Source organism: Dipodomys spectabilis, unplaced genomic scaffold, assembly GCF_019054845.1.
Source record: "Dipodomys spectabilis isolate Male_0828 unplaced genomic scaffold, ASM1905484v1 ptg000002l, whole genome shotgun sequence".
Taxonomy (NCBI): Eukaryota; Metazoa; Chordata; class Mammalia; order Rodentia; family Heteromyidae; genus Dipodomys; species Dipodomys spectabilis.
The window spans coordinates 56,387,347-56,406,917 of record NW_024870679.1 but is presented as its reverse complement, the minus strand read 5'-3'; the positions used below and the strand labels follow the sequence as shown (position 1 = coordinate 56,406,917).

The 19,571-nt window shown below is 43.1% G+C and overlaps 1 protein-coding gene across 2 annotated transcripts in view; it reads right to left on the bottom strand.

The window, feature by feature from the left end:
* The window catches only part of Zfyve9 (zinc finger FYVE-type containing 9), a 115,461-nt gene extending 102,407 nt beyond the window's left edge, over positions 1-13,054 (bottom strand). For both annotated transcript variants that reach the window (XM_042679431.1, XM_042679439.1), the window contains exon 1: positions 12,996-13,054. The gene's annotated coding sequence lies outside the window, so the exon portion shown is untranslated. The remainder of the gene's footprint in view (positions 1-12,995) is intronic.
* Positions 13,055-19,571: the final 6,517 nt, after the last annotated feature.

The window sequence follows — 19,571 nt, the reverse complement described above, 5'->3', positions numbered from 1 at the left end:
AAGATCTGTATCACTAGCTAGGTTCTGGTGGCTCATGCTTGTAATCCTAGCTACTCAGGAGGCTGAGCTCTGAGGATCGCAGTTCAAAGCCAGCCTGGATAGGAAAGTTGGTGAGATTCTAATCTCTAATTAACCACCAGAAAACTGGAAGTGGCACTGTGACTCAAGTGGTAGAGCACTCGCCTTGAGCTGAAGAGCTGAGGGACAGCACCCAGGCCCAGAGTTCAAGCCCCAAGACAGACAAGACAAAAAAAAAAAAAAATCCCTATCGTCTAAATAAAAGATCAGTAAAAGCATAAACAAAGGGTGGTTAAACACCCTTGCTTCATAACTAAATGTTTAACCCAGGTAAGAGTGTTATGACATGGTCAGGATTTGGGCTTAGAAAACCCAGAATCTGGGCTGGGAAGGTGGCTCAGTGGTAGAGCACTTGCCTTGCATGCTCGAGGCCCTGGGTTCAATTCCTCAGCACCACATAAGAAAAAAGCTGGAAGTGGCACTGTGGCTCAAGTGGTAGAGCGCTAGCCTTGAGCTGAAGAGCTGAGGGACAGCGCCCAGGCCCAGAGTTCAGGCCCCACGACCGGACTCAAAAAAAAAAAAAAAGAAAACCCAGAATCCTGGAATAGAAGAGGGACATCTAAGATAGTGGCCCTCAAAAATTGTCTAGACTTCTTTAAGCTCTCAGAATCAGTATCATTCCCTACTGTGGAGGAACACACTTCAGAGCCTTCTCCCATAACAGTAACACTAGCCTTCCTCCAAATATGCCCCATCTCCACTTCTGCTGGTTATGATAATATTAACCCTGCCAAGGACATGTTGGACTTGAAGAGAGAAATATACATCTCAAAGAACTATAAGAATTAGCCAGTAAACCCATAACAGGAAAAACAAACCAAAAGAGAATTAGTAAGGGTGGACATATCCAAGGTGCTAAGATTTTGAGGGTACTTAATCAAGGAGATAGGAACATTAGACTGGAGTAAAGTTTACTGATGATAGGAGGTGGGAAGCCTATTAGATAGTATAAACTTGCTGCCAGTATGGTTCCTAGAAACCTGGAAAAATGACCTGGGAAGGTGGCTCAGTGGTAGAGCGCTTGCCTTGCATGCATGAGGCCCTGGGTTCGATTCCTCAGCAGCACATAAGCAAAAAGAAAAAAGCTGGAAGTGGTGCTGTGGCTCAAGTGGTAGAGCGCTAGCCTTGAGCTGAAGAGCTGAGGGACAGCGCCCAGGCCCAGAGTTCAGGCCCCACGACCGGACCCAAAAAAAAAAAAAAAGGAACCTGGAAGAATTATGGGCTCCACTGAAGACTAAGACTAGATACCTGAATTAATATGACAGAGTAGAGAATAAGATTAAAAGACTCAAGAGGATGGAGATGGTAGGATAGATATATTATATGAGGTCAAACTATTCATCAAGACTATCAGGAATACAACACCATCAGCATTAAGAGATTCAGTGGGCCAGACGCTAGTGGCTCACACCTGTAATTCTAGCTACTCAGGAGGCTGAGATCTGAGGATCATGGTTCAAAGCCATCCTGGGGGGCTGGGAAGGTGGCTCAGTGGCAGAGCACTTGCCTTGCATGCCTGAGGCCCTGGGTTCAATTCCTCAGCACCACATAAGCAAAAAGCAAAAAGCCGGAAGTGGTGCTGTGGCTCAAGTGGTAGAGCGCTAGCCTTGAGCTGAAGAGCTGAGGGACAGCGTCCAGGCCCAGAGTTAAGGCCCCACAACCGGACCAAAAAAAAAAAACAAAAAAACAAGAAAAAAGCCGGAAGTGGCGCTGTGGCTCAAGTGCTAGAGTGCTAGCCTTGAGCTAGCCTTGAGCTGTCCCTCAGGACAGCGCCCAGGCCCAGAGTTCAGGCCCCACGACCAGACCCCCCCCTCAAAAAAAAAAAAGAAAACAAAAACAAAACCAAACAAAGCCAGCCTGGGCAAGGAAAGTCCATGAGACTCTTATCTCCAATAAACCACTAGAAAACCGGCAGTAGCACTGGGCTCAAGTGGTAGAGGGTTCGCCTTGAGCTAAAGAGCTAAGGGATAGTGCCCGAGCCCAGAGTTCAAGCCCCACAACCGACCAAAAAAAGAAGAATTATGTTCAGTTTGGTGACAGCAATGGAGGTATATAGGATACTGAAGCACAACAACAAAACCTAATGGGACTTGATAAGGTGGGCTGCAAACATAAAGTTTGGCCCTCAGGAAGCTCAAGAGCCAGTTAATGGAATACAGTGTTACTACCAGAAAAATGGACAGGTAGTCAACAACAGTGCTGCTTAATGTTTATAAACTAAAACAAAGGAATGAATAAGAAGAAGGTTAGAGTGATTGCCCCAATAAAAAGCAGTAGCCCAGCTGGGCACCAGTGGCTCACGCCTGTAATCCTAGCTACTCAGGAGGCTGAGATCTGAGGATGGAGGTTCAAAGCCAGCTCCTGCAGGAAAGTCTATGAGACTCTTATCGCCAATAAACCACTCAGAAAACCAGAAGTGGCACTGTGGCTCAAGTGGTAGAGCACTAACTTTGAGCTGAAGAGTTCAGGGACAGTGCCCAGGCCTCACGATTGAGGAAAAAAAAAAAAAGCAGTACCCCTTGTCCAATTCCTGAAGCTGAGCCAGTTTTGAGATCCAGATGCACACTTATACACGTGTACATATATGTGTTATGGACTCAGTAGCGCACAGTGGTTTATTACATCAATGACAAGCTGATCTTGCAAGAGGTGCTAACATCCCCAAGGGCTGGGAGATACATGTGCTCCAAAGAGGGGGTAAAAGAAACCACCTATAGTCAACACCCTACATTCTTGGGATACCAAAATCCATGGATGCTCAGTCTCTTGATATTAACTTTTTCTTTGGAGTGGGTTGTATGGCTTGAACTCTGGGTCTGGGCACTGTCCCTGAGGTTTTCAAGGTGAGTGCTCTACCACTTGAGCCACAGCATCACCTCTGGTTTTCTGGTGGTTAATTAGAGATAAGAATCACGGGGACTTTCCTGCACAGGCTGGCTTTGAACTGCGATCCTCAGAGTAGCTAGGATTACAGGCCTCAGCCTCTAGAGTAGCTAGGATTACAGGCGTGAGCCACCAGCACCTGGCTAAATCACTTTTTTTTTTTTTTTTTGGTTTGGTCATGGGGCTTGAACTCTGGGCCTGAGTGATATCCCTGAGCTCTTTAGCTCAAGGCTAGTGCTCTACTACTTGAGCCACAGTGCCACTTCTGGCTTTTTCTGTTTATGTGGTACTGAGGAATTGAATCCAGGACTTCCTGCATGAGAGGCAAGCATTCTACCACTGAGCCACCTTCCCAGTCCATCTTCCCAATCTTCACATCCCAAAATAGCTGGGATTACAAGTATGTACTACCATGCTGAATCTATCTCAGTGAAGTTTTACATGTCTAGTGTTCAGAGTAATGACAATGCAAACCCTCCAAAGCAAACTGCTGCATCTTTCATCCTTCACCCCAAAAAAAGGAATTATAATATGTGGTAGGCTTTTTCAGATTTTAAAGAAAATACTTTCTACATATAAGATACACTGGGTAAAAGGCTATAAACTGGGAAGCGGGGAGAGAAATTATACAATATATTCAGGTTGTACTGTAAGCATTCCACAGGCTATTGGTGTTATAAATGGTAGAAAAGGATGTAGTAAAGAGTTGATTGTAAGCCCCATTGAAAGAATAACAATGCAGTCCCTGGAGCTCTGCAGAGAGCCATATTATTAGAAAAGTAGCTTCTATTGTCCTTGTAAGAGTCAGAACACCTGATTATTGGGCACCATGTATCCAGAACTTTCTATAATGAGCTGAGTTTACTAGTACTCTCTGAGTTATAAACCAGCAGTAATCCATTGTAAGCTATAAACAGATTATCAAGGATTGAACTGAAACAGAATCAGTGGTCACAAGCTACATAACTCCTCTGCCGCACATCAGTTATACCAGCTCACATCTTTAGCTGTTTGGAGATACTATACGACCAATGTAAGAAGAAAAAAGCCAAAGCTTGGCTTATAAATAGCTCAGTACATGAATGCAAGCTAAAAATAAACAACAGCTTCATTTTAGTCCTACTTAAGGGTGACCTTCACAGATAAAGCTCCAAGTGATGTACCTGTATATGAATTTTGCAAAGGCTAAAAAGGTGGCTATGGTGAGAATATGCACCTGGCAAATAGACTGGCCAAGTTGTCAGAGACCTTTAAAGAGAAAAACTGTAGGATGGGGGCAAGAGCCTACAGTTGGAGAAAAATGAATGAACATATGGAAGGAGGCAGAAAGCATGAAAATCTTTGTTTCCTGTGTTATGTCCACCAGAAAGTATACAAAACAGATGAAGCAATAAAACTTTAAATAGGCACTACAACTCAGCTAGCTGACATATGCCACCTATAACAGGCATGTTAACAATATAAATGAAGAGGTCACAGTGTCAAAAGCAGAGACAGAGGCAAAAGAGGAAGCATCCAGCCTTGACTTACCAACTCCAATTCTAAATGTACCCAAAGGAACTATTTCACAGGGGGCTGATAACCAGAGATGCACAGATCATATCCATAACATCTCCATACAAAAGCAGCCAATCCTACAGAGTACTGAATAATCTGATGAAAGCACACCTGATACACTAGCAGCTCAAAGACAAAAACATGTACTATCTTCTAGAATGCAGAATACACACAGATCTCAGACTCACATAAGAACACACTGGTTTGGAAAACAGAGGTGAAAGAAGCAATGCCCCATTGCCATCATTCCCAATGATTCACTCAAGGACTTTGTGCTTTGCATTCCTGCAATACTGGGCTCTACAGAGTTAGAGGGCTTCTTGCCCAAAGAGGGCACAATTGGGGGGGGGAGGACGCTAAAAAATACATCAAAGAACTACATATTATAGCTGCAGCCTGTGTATTTAGAACTCCTTGTGTCCAGAACACCAGGAAGCAGAAAACAATCACCATTTCTGCAGATTAAATTAACCCTCCTTCTCAGGAGAAGCAGGACTGCTGTTACATAATATGTACAAGAAGGAATATGTATGGAACTCACAATGCACTAGGGTACCAGTGGATACTCCCTTGACAAACTATTACCATGCATAGACAAATGCAACAACTGCAGCCTAAGATCATACCACCAGTAAACAGCCAAAACCAGCAGAAATGATGGCTAAGAGCAAGGGCCACTTAGACAGGGAGGCAATGGGAACTACTGAAGCTTAGACCAGGAAAAGGAAGGGGGCTAAAGCCTATCTCAATAATTTCCTTCTATGTTTCCCATTAGGAAGGGAAGTCCATAGAGTCGTAGAGCAGTTGCTCTCAGCAAACGTTTAGAAACATGAACCTGCACTGCAAAGGAATGGACAGTGGGATTTACTTCCATCTTCCTTTAAAAAAAAAAATGTGGAGCCTGGCAATAGTGTCTTATACCTGTAAATTAGCTACTCAGGAGAATGAGATTTGAGGACCCCAGTTCAAAGCCAGCCAGAGCAGGAGACTACTGACTCCAATCAACCACCAAAAAGCCAGAAGTAGAGCTATGGCTCAAGTGGTACGCTGCAAGCATTGAGTAACAATAAAAATAAAAAAAGTTCAGGGACAGCACTCAGGCCCTGAGTTCAAGCCTCAGAACTGGTACAAAAGAAAAGCCAAGCAGGGGCTGGGAAGGTGGCTCAGTGGTAGAGCACTTGCCTTGCATGCCTGAGGCCCTGGGTTCGATTCCTCAGCACCACATAAGCAAAAAGAAAAAACCCGGAAGTGGCCCTGTGGCTCAAGTGGTAGAGTGCTAGCCTTGAGCTGAAGAGCTGAGGGACAGTGCCCAGGCCCAGAGTATAGACCCCATGACCGGACCCCCCCCCAAAAAAAAAAGCCAAGCAAAAGCACAGACCCCAACTGTAGTATGTTCAAAATCCCATTCTAGTTGCCTAATCAAATCTACACTTCCCATGAGCAGCTCCTAGCTAGACATTAAACAGGAATACTAACCAGCGGAGTACTCTTCTAACAGTCTATTTGTCCTCTAGAATTCCTGCTTAGTTATCTGAGATTATTTTTCAGGTTTGTATCATAAACTGAGGCTCTCTCTAGCCAATTCTGCTTCCTCTCCTTTCCTAAGCATTCCACTTCAAACTCCACACCCTTCCAAAAAAAAAAAAATCTCTTGCACTACCAAATCCATGTCAGTTTCTGTTCCAGGAGATGGAAGGACCAACTCATTTAGCCTACTAAAGTATCAGTGCTAGTTCCATTTTACAGGCGAGAAAGGTATACCACAGAAGAGTTAATTACCTCCCCAAATAATAAAAGCAGAATAACTAAAATTTGAACCCAAACAATCTGACTCAGAGCCTGTGCATTCAGTCAATATGGTAGGGAGACAGAGTGCTGTCCTGTCCCCTTTAGCTTTTATGATAGTAGGGCTAGAGGTACGGTTCAAATGGTTTTGCCTAGCATGTTTGTGTACCTGATTTCAATCCCTAGTTTTGCAGGAGAAATGGAGAGGCAGGGGTGGGGGGGAAGGAGGGAAGGAAAAAGGGAAGGAGAGAGAGAGAAACTCTGCACCAGGCAGACATTTTTACTAACAGCTTAAAAAAAATTTTTTTTAGAGCGCTAGCCTTGAGCTGAAGAGCTGAGGGAAAGTGCCCAAGCCCAGAGTTCAAGTCCCACGACCCAAAAATAAAAATAATTATATATATAAACACAGGAGCTGGGAATGTGGCTTAGTGGTAGAGTGCTTGACTACCATGCATGAAGCTCTGGGTTCAATTCCTCAGTACCACATAAACAAAAAAAGCCAGAAGTGGTGCTGTGGCTCAAGCAGTAGAGTGCTAGCCTTGAGCAAAATTAGTTCAGGGACAGTGCCCAGGCGCTAAGTTCAAACTCTAGGACTGGCAAAAAAAAAAAAGTGTTGTGTGCATGTATATAAAATATTACAAAATTTCAACAGTAAAGTTCTAATTTTTGCAATAGTTAAGTTCTATAAACAGACTATTTTAAATACTTTTTAAAATTTGAATTACTATTTAACTTGTAAAATACAGACTTTTTTTTGTTTTTTTGTTTTTGGTCGGTCTTGGGGCTTGAACTCTGGGTTTGGGTGCTGTCCCTGCACTCTTCAGCTCAAGGCAAGCGCTCTACCACTTGAGCCATAGCACCACGTCCAGTTTTCTAGTGGTTTATTGGAGATAAGAGTCTCATGGACTTTCCTGCCCAGGCTGGCTTTGAACCACGACCCTCAGATCTCAGCCTCCTGAGTAGCTAGGATTATAGGCATGAGCCACCAGTGCCCGGCTACAAGACATTTTATAAGTGACATTTTGAAATTATTTCATTAAATAAAATCTGCTATGATAAACAACAAAACATTTTAACTACACAATTAAAAATACTAATTCACTAATTAAAATACTAATTTACTTGGTTCATTCTTAATTTAATAATTCAAAATTGATCATGTTAACTTATTTCTTGGAAAAAATGGTATACATTTTTAATGATCTTTTAAGCTCTTTCAAAACTTAGGGAAGCATATTTGGAGTAATGCTTATTTATTTATGGGACTGTATTATGGTCTTACTTGCACATTATATCACTTATTCTACACACTAATCCTGTAAAGTATTATCAGTTTTATTTCTTAAAAGACTAAGTTAAGTCTTAAAGAGGGTAAAAATAAATAAATTTGTCACAGAGGCTATAATACAGGAACACATTATTGGACAGGTTATAAAACAAAGTTCTAATCTACTACAGATTGAAAGAGGGAAAAAAATCTTTTTAAAAGGTTCTTTTGTGTGTGTGTGTGTGTGTGTGTTTTGTTGTTGTTTTTGGTCATGGGGCCTGACCTCTGGGTCTGGGCACTCCCTCAGCTCTTCAGCTCAAGGCTAGTGCTCTACCACTTGAGTCACTCCACCACTTCTGGCTTTTTCTGCTTATGTGGTAACTAAGGAATCCAACCCAAGGCCTCATGCATGCAAGGTGACCACTCTACCACTGAGCCACCTTCCCAGCCCAAAAGGTTCATTCTTGAATTAGATGTTTAATTAGTTGATACTGTATTTCTATTCTGTACCCACAATTATATATTGTATTCAGTGAGCATTATAAAGAATGTTGCTCTACATAATAATCTATAAAATGCAGGTGAGATCTATATTAAAGATCAAGCAAAATTGTGAATATGAGTAATATGTAACAAGTATACCTTATCACTACAAGTATTAGTATTCCCTGTGTTCAGTACCAGTCAATTTATTAATAAAAATGAAATGGAAAGCACGTGTACTACATTAGAATTTTAAAATGTTTTCTATAAAAAATTTCAAAGAATTTCAAAAGTAGACTTGTTCTCTAAAAATAAAACACAATGAAGGTACCAAGTTTTAAGTTACACATAAATTTCACAACCTAGTTTTTGTTTTTATTTTCCCCAAAAGGAGGAAGGTAATGAACATTTACTGAGTACCTTCTATGGGGCAGATACCGAGGTAATTACTTTTGGTTGCTTTTATCTTGTGGAACTTGATCATTTCCCTAGAAGGGGTACTATATTCACCACACCATGCAAATAATAATCATAAAACAGGCGTAAGTGGCACACACTAATTCCCAGGAGGTGAAGGCAAGATGATGAGTTTAAGACTAGCTTGGATTCATGAGATCTTGTCTCAAAAAATACCATAAAAGATGAACATATAAAAACCTCATTAGCAACAAAAGAACTTAAGTAAAAATCCAGACAAATCAGCTGGGAATGTGGCTTAAGAGTAGAGTGCTTGCCTAGCATGCATGAAGCCCTGGCTGAATTCCTCAGTAGCACATAAACAGAAAAAGCCGGAAGTGGCACTGTGGCTCAAGTGGTAGAGAGCTAGCCTTGAGCAAAAGAAGCTCAAAGACAGTACCCAGGCGCTGAGTTCAAGTCCCAGGACCGGCAAAAATAAAATAAGATCCAGTCAATCATCATGTATACATGCCTCTGTGTGTGTGTGTGTGTGTGTGTGTGTGTGTATCCTAAAGCTTGAACTCAGGGCCTGGGTACTTGGGCCACAGCACTTCTGGATGTTTTTTTTGGTAGTCAATTGGAGATCAGAGTCTCATGGACTTTCCCCCAGCAGGAACCACAATCTTCAGATCTCAGCCTCCTGAGTAGTCAGAATTATAGGCATAAACTACCAGCACCTGGTGGCAATTAATTTTTTTTTTTTTGGTCAGTCATGGGGCCTGAACTCTGGGCCTGGGTGCTGTCCATCAACACTTCAGCTCAAGCTAGCGCTCTACCACTTGAGCCACAGGGCCACTTCTGGCCTTTTCTGCTTATGGGGTACTGAGAAATCGAACCCAGGGCCTCATGCATGCAAGGCAAGAACTCTACCACTAAGCCAACCTCAGAGCCCCCTACCAGTGTTCTTAAAGGAGAAGATAGTGGACACAAAAGCCCTAGCAGAGACCTAGCTTATTGCATTCAATTACAAGTCTTCTGACCCTGCCTTGTAACATTTAATTAAACTTGTCCTGTTTCCACAATTAGCTTATTGCTAGCAGAAGCCTTGGCCACTTTGTTTCATACATAAGACAGGACCTAACACTTAATAGTAACAGCTAAAATATTATAAACTACCTTTTACAGATCACAGTATTTTTTTTCAGGTACTTTATCCTAAAAGCCTTGCCAAGTTAATGTAACTATCTGCATTTTTTTTTTTTTTGTCAGTTGTGGGTCTTGAACTCTGGGCCTAGGAACTGTCCCTGAGCTATTCAGCTCAAGGCAAGAGCTCTACCACTTAAGCCACAGCACCATTTCCAGTTTTCTGGTGGTTAGTTGGAGATGAGTCTCACAAACTTTCCTGCCTGGGCTGGCTTTAAGATGCAATCTTCAGATCTCAGCCTCCTGAGTAGCTAGGATTACAGGTGTGAGCCACCTGTGCCTGGCTACTATCTGCATACTATTATAGACAATGGGACAGTGAGATTGAGGTACATTGAGGTATCCCTTCAGTAACATCACAGTTACCAAAGTAAGGTCTTGATAAAACACTGTAACACCACTATTTGTAGCTATGAGAAATGACTATACTACCACTTAAGAATGATAGTTTTGCTAATAAAAAATAAAATAAAAAACCAGGTGTTAGTGACTTATGCCTATAATCCTAGCTACTCAGGTGGCTGAGATCTGTGGATTGTAGTTGGAAGGCAGTCTCAGATCTGTGAGACTCTTCCATTCCTGGAGCTTGAACTCAGGGCCTGGACAAGGTCCCTGAGCTTCGTTTGCTCAAAGCTAGCACTCTTCCACTTGAACCACAGTGCCATTTCTGGCTTTTTCTGTTGTGGTACTAAGGAATCAAACCCAGGGCTTCATGCATGCTAAGCAAGCACTCTACCACTAAGCCACATTCCCAGCCCTGTGAAACTCTTACCCACAATTAATTACCAAAAATCAGATGAAGCTGTGATAGAGTGACAGGGTACTAGCCTCGGGCAGAAAAGAACCTCAGGCAGGGACAGCACCCAGGCCCTGGGTTCCAGCCTTGAGACCAGCACAGACAAAAAAACAAACAAACAAAATCAATTAATTAATCTTGTCTAGCTGAAAGTGTCGAGGTTTTTTGGTAGTTAATTGCAGATAATAGTCTCACAAACCTGGGGCTGGCTTCCAACTGCAATCCCTAGATCTCAGCCTCAGGAGTAGCTAAGATTTACAAGCATGAGCCACTGACACTTGGCTGGTTCATTAACATTTATCAGTAGTTCTCAAACTTTAGTAGGATTAAGAATCAGGAAACTTTGTAAAAACTAAGATTTTTGAGCCACTATTATCCCCAGAATTCTGATTCAAGGGGCCAGCACAATTTAATCAGTACTCTCAATAGCCTCTAATGTTGGCACACTGAAAAATGAATTAAACTTTTAAACATAAATTAATAATAATAAACAGCTTAACCCAGGCTGGTTTAGAACTCTAGAACCTACGTAAAGCAATTTCTTTAGCCAGATGCTAGGGGCTCATACCTGTAATCCTAGTTATTCAGGAGGCTGAGATATAAGGATCCTGGTTAGGTTTGAAGTTAGTCCAGGCAGAGAAGTCTGTGAGACTATTATCTGCAATAAACTTCTGGTCACCGGGGCAGTGCATGCATGTTTGGGGTTATCATTACCTTTTCTATAAGTTGTACCAAAACATCCTAAGTTCTTTTAATTTGTACCATTCCTTCAAATAAAGAAGTATGGTACCTAAAAATAATAAATAAATAAACTACTCAGAAAAACCAGAAGTGGCGCTGTGGCTCAAGTGGCAGAGTACTAGCCTTAAGCAAAAGAAGCCCAGGGACAGCATCTAGGTGCTGAGTTCAAGCCCTAGGCCCAACACCAGATAATTTAAAACACACACACACACACAAATTTTTTTTTCTTTTTTCTTTTTTTTCCTCTGTGCAACCCCCTTCAGTGCCAGTAGCTCACAGATCGAGGCCAGGCAATGGTTTAGGACCACAGTTTGCTCTGGCATGGGACACCACACACAATTTTTTTTATAGCTAGAAATACTTAAAATCTGACAAAGACCAAGGTTATAGATCCACAAAGATATTGTTTATGCATGCCACCCCTCCCTAGTAGTCTGGAGCTTCCCTTGCTGCACAGTCTTCTGGGTAGTTACCCACATTATTTTCCAATGGATAAACTGAACTATGGTTCCAATGTAATTTAAGGAGAACATTTACAGGTTTTATGGAAATGACTGATTGTAAAATGGATCAGTCTGCTGCTAACGTGGAACCTAATACACAGAAACAGTAATTGTTTAAAATCACTCAATACAAGTTCATTTTAAACTTTAAATGACCACCAAAACATCCTGATAGAACTCCTCTTACTAAACAGATTTTCAAAGCCAATTTCTGTGCTTTCTAATTTTTCTACAATATTTTCTTTGTCATGATCACAAAAGTTTTAGAAGTATCTATATTCGTGCAACCTTCCCATACATACTAGGAAACCAAGAATTAACCTGTAATCAAACTTAACATAAACAAATAGCACCCAAATACCTGACTTACTGTTTCAAACTACTGGTTCTCATTTTATTTTTACATTAACACCAGAATAAATGGTTTTAACTTCTACAATTTAGAATGGCTCCCATTTCCATCACGCTATTAGAACAGTTGGCATGGCTTAAAAATTCTCTAGCCATTCGTTCTCTAAATCTAGGTAGGTGAATTTTTTTTTTTTTTGCACAGAGGGCTAAAAGCATTAAAATATTTCCTCTCTTACAGGGGGTGGAGGAGAAAGGGACAGATAGGTCTTTGTAAACGATTTTTTGTTCTTTTTTCTTTTTCTCTGTGTTTAGAAAACTTAGCAAGGCAAAAGTGGGACGAGGTGGTCTCCAACGCAGACCACGGATGGAGGCAAGATGTAATGGGAGAAGGCAGGGATGAGCTATCTATCGGGCAGGTGATGAAATTTCACCTCAAGATGCAAAAGGCCAGTGAGATCCTTGAATGACAGTCCAAGAGTAACCAGGGACGCGCAGGGCCCCGCACTCTCTGCACCTCAATTTTCACCCAGTTTTCCCAACCGAGCTCCCCTCCCGGTCCCCCCGGGACTCTGCGGGACTCAGCCCCGGGGCGCGGGGAAGCCGAGGCTGTTTGCAAACAAGCGTCCTCTGCCTCCCTCCGGGAGCTACGTGCAGGGCCCCGGGTAAGGAAGCCGCGTTCGGCTCCGCCCGGGACGACCGCGAAGGGCGCCCGGGCCGCCGCCAGTCCTAGGCCCGCGCGAGGGCTTCCCGGCAGCGCGGGGCCTAGTCTCCCCCCACGGGCCTCCGGCCTCCCGGGGGCCGCGGGCAGAAAGGGCTGAGGCCGCAGAGCTGCGGGGCGGAGGCGGCCGGCGCGGCAGGACGCCCCGTCCGCCCGGCCGGAGCCCGAGCCGCCGGGGGGCCCCGGGGCGGCGGGAATGGACGGGCCCGGGACGGCGTCGCACCGCACACTCACCTCGAGCTGCGGCCGCCGCCGCTCCACCATGGCCGAGGGGGTCGTACCTGGGCCGAAAGCCGCCTCCTCCTCCTCCTCCTCCGGAGGGTACCGGTGCGGTCCCGGGCTCCGCCGCAAAGCCTCGCACTCCTGACGGGGCTGTGGGGACTACGGCGGCGGCCGAGGCTGCGGAGGCCCAGCGCCCGCCCAGCCGCATCGGCTCTCGGGGCTGCCGCAGCCACGAGGGTCCCGGGCAGCGCCGCCGAGCCGGGCTGGGGGGGCGCAGGCTGCGGTGGGGACGACCGAGGCGCCGCAGGCGGGAGGGGGGGTATCCTCGGCGAAGCCTCCGGGCGTCGCGGTGTCCGCTCCAGCCGCCCGCACCGCCGGGCCACAGCGCCCCCTGCACCCCACGTCCCGCTACGGCGGGCGCCGGGACTGCGGCGGGCGCGCCGGGCACGAGCGGCAGGGAACGCGGGGAGCGTAGCCCGGGGGGGAGGGGAAGGGTGCGGGGCAGGGGGGGGGGGTGCGGGGCGGGGGGAGGGCGCCCTGCGCTGACCACGCTTCCTGAGGTGCCTTCCTAGCCGGGCGGCCCCCGGCCCCCCTCAGACCCCAGCGCCTTTTCCGTCCCTGCTGAAGGTACGTGAAGGTTCTTGTCACTAGACCGTCTCCCCCCCCCCCCCCCCCCGCATCCGAGGGCCAGCGGGAGTGTGCGGGAATCGCCTTTCTCATCTCTCCTGGAGATGGGGGAGGGGGGGGGAAGGGACCTCTTCAAATCCCTTCATGCCTCTGGATGCGTGACCCTGAGCAAACCTTTTTACACACACACACACACACAAATACACACACACACACACACTCACCTCCCTCCCAAAGCATATGAAGGATTTGTCTTTGACCTTAACTTTTTGAAGATCTACTATGCAGATCATTACAGAAATTTCCTACAAACAACCATGAACCCTCGACACCCCCCCATGAAAAAAATAGAAGGAATATGTGATAAGAACATAGCCAAAGCATTATCCTGATTTTCACAACCTATTTAAAGGTACGAAAAGAATCATCCTTTTATGAACCCCCTTCCTCCCACCCCTCTGCCTCTACTGTCCCACTTTTGTATACCCCTTCCCTACATCCCTGCCAAATCCTAGCCAAGGTTCTAAAAGAAGGAAATTGTTTTATGTATATTGGGGGACTGTGGAATCATTCTGTTTACAGATGCCTTCTGTTTGATCTCCCTCAGGATCTAGGGTGCAAACATCAGAACCAAAAACAAAAGAAATAAAAGACCGTCAAAAAGGAAGTAGGAAAAGAGAAATCCTCTAGATCACCTGGCCCCCAAACTTTCCAAATACAGTGTACTAGTAAAAGCACGACTTGTAGTGTCATATGTGGATGCCACCTATTCTGGTTCCATCACGTATAGCTTTGTGACCCTGGCAAGTTATGTAACATTTTAAACCTCAGTTTTCTCTGACCTACCTTGCTGATCATGAATTGGAAATGGAAATGGAAAGAATGGCCTATGGAAGGCACTCAATAAATGCTAGTTCCAGTTTTTGATGATCTCAAAACATCCTTACCCTCAGTCTTTGTGAGACTTAAGACTGTACCTCTCTGTTTTGTTTTTCTCTCTGTGTGTACATGTATTTCTGTCCAAAAGTGAAGGCATTATTCTTCATTCCTGGTCTGGATGAAATTTCTGTAAATTTCACTAATGGAATTATATAACATCTCTGTAGTGAAGAATACAGACTGGTGCACTGGATCCCTTGACATTTTTGCTGCATGACAGATATCAAAATAGAACAAGTACATTTTTCTGCATAAAAAATTATAAAGCAATCTTACCTTACCATAGGTGATGGCCTAATAACAAAACCATAATGAGAAAATTACATAAGGTCTCCAGGAAAGGTTCAATAATAATTGAGCAGCCATCTAGAGAAAATATAACCTAGCATTTCTCATCAATGAAAGCTGTTCCTGTACAGTCCTAAGGGTGCCTTTGCCACATACTTCTGAGTCACATTACCAAAAAAAAAAAATCACTATCTCCTTTTTGTAACTAGAGAAACTGGAGCTGAGAAGGAAGCTGTGATTCATCCTTATAACAACTCTATGAATTAGGTAGTATACTTCCACCGCTGTATGTATGGAGTTTATCTGACCTAAGGAAGAGCTGGAAGTAGATCTGGAGCTTCCCTAACATCCTTTCAGTAATACTATGCAATGACTGTGAAGGTAAGTTACTGCTGCTAGAAATTTTCAGTCTAGAGAAATGAGCCCTTTAATTTAGATTAGCTTGGCTCCCTAACACTACCACTGTGCTTTCCAAGTCTAGATCACTACCACCACACAAAATCTGCGTTTATGACTCATCATGCTACCCGAGGTGTAGCTACTACATGAGATGATTCATTTGTTCCCAAGACCAGGTTCCTCTTGCTTCACATTTTCTCCCTTTCTCTTCAAATTCTGTTGCTGATGGACGGTGCCTTCAACATCACCATCATCTCCCTGATGTTAAGATCCTCTTGTCTGCTACAATTTCATCCCATTATTTTTGGTTCTTCCTATCAGTTTGCTTTCTGCTCCTAAAAGTCTCATACCTGCTTTTCTTCCTTCTACTGTAAATTTAATTTTTAATTTTTTTAATTCACTTTGGCCTGTTTTCAATTGATTTCCCTACTCTCAATTTTAATTTTTCCTCTACAAACCAAAATGACTCAAATAGTTCTTCATTTCCATCCTAGTAGACCTCCTGTATATATATATATATATATATATATATATATATATATATATATATATATATATATAGGACATATACATATATATATTTTATATTATAACATACATGTGTGTTATATATATTCTAGAAAGCCCATTTTCTAAGAACCATTTCTTTCTTTCTTTTTTTTTTGGGGGGGGGGGGGCCCGGTCTTAGGGCCTGAACTCTGGGCCTGGGCACTGTCCCTCAGCTCTTCAGCTCAAGGCTAGCACTCTACCCCTTGAGCCACAGCACCACTTCTGGCTTTTTTTTTTCTGCTTATGTGGTGCTGAGGAATCAAACCCAGGGCCTCATGCATGCAAGGCAAGCGCTCTACCACTGAGCCACCTTCCCAGCCCCTAAGAACCATTTCTTTAAGTGACTTTACATTTTTCCTTAGCAAGATTTTCTTTGCTCTTTAAAATTTGAGCTGATCTAGGTGTAGTGGTACATACCTATAATAGATCTACTTAGAAGGTTGAGATAGAAGGATCACTTCAGTTGAGGAGTTTAAAGTCATTGTGTGGAAATACAGCAAGACTTCATCTCAAAGTAAAATAAAATCTAGACCAAAAAGATAGCCATTTCCTGGCTTGGTGAATGACATCATCATTCACTAAGGTACATAATTGGTTTTATCTTCAATTCTTATGTCTCATTTCTGGACAATTGGTAATGAAGCTTAGTAAGTCCTACTTTCTTGCTTTGCAAATCATTCCCCCTCCCACCTAACTGCAACCCACTTGCGTCTAGGATATATGCTGAACAAATTATATGCTACAGGAAAAGAAAGAAGCGGGGCTAGGAAAGTGGCTCAGTGGTAGAGCGCTTGCCTTGCATGCATGAGGCCCTGGGTTCGATTCCTTAGCACCACATAAGCAAAAAGAAAAAAGCCAGGAGTGGTGCTGTGGCTCAAGTGGTAGAGCACTAGCCTTGAGCTGAAGAGCTGAGGGACAGCGCCCAGACCCAGAGTTCAGGCCCCACAACTGGACCCCACACACAAAAAAAAAAGAAAGAAAAAAAAGGAAGGAAAAGAATGAATATTGTGAGTATTAATTTATGTACAATAGTATATATAGGCTGTGAATGTTAGTGGTAGAGTGCTTGCCTAGTGTATATGAAGGCCTGGGTTTGATTCCTCAGTACCACATAAACAGAAAAGGCCAGAAGTGGTGCTGTGGCTAAAATGGTAGAGTGCTAACCTTGAGGAAAAGAAGCTCAGAGACAGTGCCCAGGCCCTGTGATCAAGCCCCAGGACTGGAGAGAAAAAAAAAAAAAGAGTGAATATACCATATCTGGGTGTTAGTGGATCACACCTGTAATCCTGACTCCTACGGAGGCTGAGCCTTGGGGGGATTATGGTTCAAGGCTAGTCAGGACAGAAAAAGTTTGATAGTCTTCATCTCCAGAATAAAGCAAAGCCCAGCAAAAAGCAGGGCTTAAGGTATGGCTCCTGGTAGAGTACCAGCCCAACAAATACGAGGCCCTGAATTCAAACCCCAGTACTAAAAAGAAAAAGAAAAAAGAAAGACTATATACTGCATGTTAGGTCGTTGAAAAAAAAAAAGTTGTTGAAAGAGAGGCTCAAAATCTCTTCCATATTCTTATTAACTCTGTTCTCTCCAAGTTTATAATCACTCATCACTACAATGTCAAAATATATGTCTCTGCTACAAGATTATATAAGTTCAATGTTTGATTCATCTCTGTGTTTCTAGAACCAGTCTCAGCCCTGGTACTGTTAAGCTGAACTTCACTGTCATTAGGAAATATTGAAGTGAACTGAACCTCATCACTTGCTAGCCTATAACCCATTTGCTCAGTGATTTTTTTTTTTTAGAGTTTTCTCCATAACTTTCAGCACCTACCAAAAATAAGAATACCCTTCAAGAGGTATAGTCCAGAACTGAGCCCACCTGATAACTGCCAACTGTGGACAAAGATGTTTAGTATATATTTTAGTGTAGGTTTATTACATTAAAGTATGACAAAACTCGGGGCTGGGAAGGTGGCTCAGTGGTAGAGTGTTTGCCTTGCATGCATGAGGCCCTTGGTTCAATTCCTCAGCACCAAATAAGCAGAAAAAGCCAGAAGTGGTACTGTGGCTAAAGTGGTAGAGCACTAGCCTTGAGCTGAAGAACTCAGGGACAGTGCCCAAGCCCAGAGTTCAGGCACCATGATGGACAAAAAAAAAAAAAGTATGACAACATTAAATAAAGTACATTATATTTCTTCCACACAAAGAAATATACATCCATTAACAATTGTTTTTAAAGACTTGATCAATTGATTGATTGATGGTATTAGGATTTGAACTTAAGGCCTTGAGCTTGCTAGGCAGTCTCTTTCTTTCTTTCTTTCTCTCTCTCTCTCTCTTTCTTTTTTCTTTTTTGTCAGTCATGGGGCTTGAACTCTGGGCCTGGGCATTGTCCCTCATCTCTTCAGCTCAAGGCAAGCACTCTACCAATTGAGCCACAGCACCACTTCCTTTGTTGGAGATAAGAATCTCAAGGATTTACCTGTCCAGGATGGTGTTGAACCACAATTGGCAGATCTCAGCCTCTGAGTAGCTAGGATTACAGGTATGAGTCGCTGGTGCCCAGCTAAGCAGGCTTTTTTTGATTTGTTATTTTTAATTGGATTTTGCATTTTTGCCCCAGCCCTGCCAGCATGTGACCACAATCTTCCTACCTGTGGCCTCCCTTGTTGCTGGGATTCTATACAGATGTACATGCCCATGTCCAGCCTACTGCTTGAGATGTGGGTTTCAGCAACTTTTTGTCCAGGCTAGAACCAAGATCCTTCCAAGCTCTATTTACAAGTAGCTAGGATTACAGACATGAGCTACCTTTAAAACTCAGCAGGTTTTAAACCATTTTAAATGACACTGAAAATTGCTTATGATTAGTAATCAAAGTAATAAGTGCTAAGTAAAAAAAGGTTTGTATGATCTCATTTTTATACATTTGTCAATATGTATATATGATATTTCAAATAAAGTAATTTAAAATGTTATGTTTGTGGGATTTTTTTTGAGTTTTTAATTTTGAAATAATTTCAAATTTAAGGAAAATGTAAAAAAAAGTATAAAAGATAATCACATTTGTTTTCTCATTTTCTCTTTTGTTATCATATATTTTTTCTTATCATTATAGAGTGTTGTCAATATAGATATTTAAAGAGATTGTTATTATTTTCTGCTCCTTTATTCCTAAGTATTTTTACTGTGTTTCCTCAGAACAAAGTACAGCTATGACAGTCTAATTATCAAGGTTAGAAATGACATTGATGCAGTACAGGAATATTACAGAAGTGATCCTATCAGGAGGTATGTGATGCCTGTGTATCCTGTTACTGGTAATAGCAACTTTGTTCACTTGGTTAAAATGATAGGTGTCTGCCAAGTTTCTCCACCATGAAATTACTGGTTGGCTGGCTGGCTGGCTGGCTTCCTTCCTTCCATCCTCCCTTCTTTTTTTCCTTCCTTCCATCCTTTCTTCTGAACTTCTCTTTTTCTTCCTTTTTACCACTTTCTCTCCGTCCCTTCCCCGCCACCCCTCCCCCCATTCTTTTTTTTCTTTGAGATGAGTCCTCTCTAGGTTGCCCAGGCAATTCTGAAACTTGAGATTCAAATGATCCTTCTAAGCCTCCTGAGTAGCTAGGATTATAAGCACTTGACACTACACCTGATTTGTAAAATAACTATGTGAGGGGAAGATCATGTGAGAACATTTCATACATTATTACATACATTGATGATTTTTTGTTGTTGTTGGTCATGGGACTTGAACTCTGGGCTTGGGCACTGTTCCTACACTCTTCAG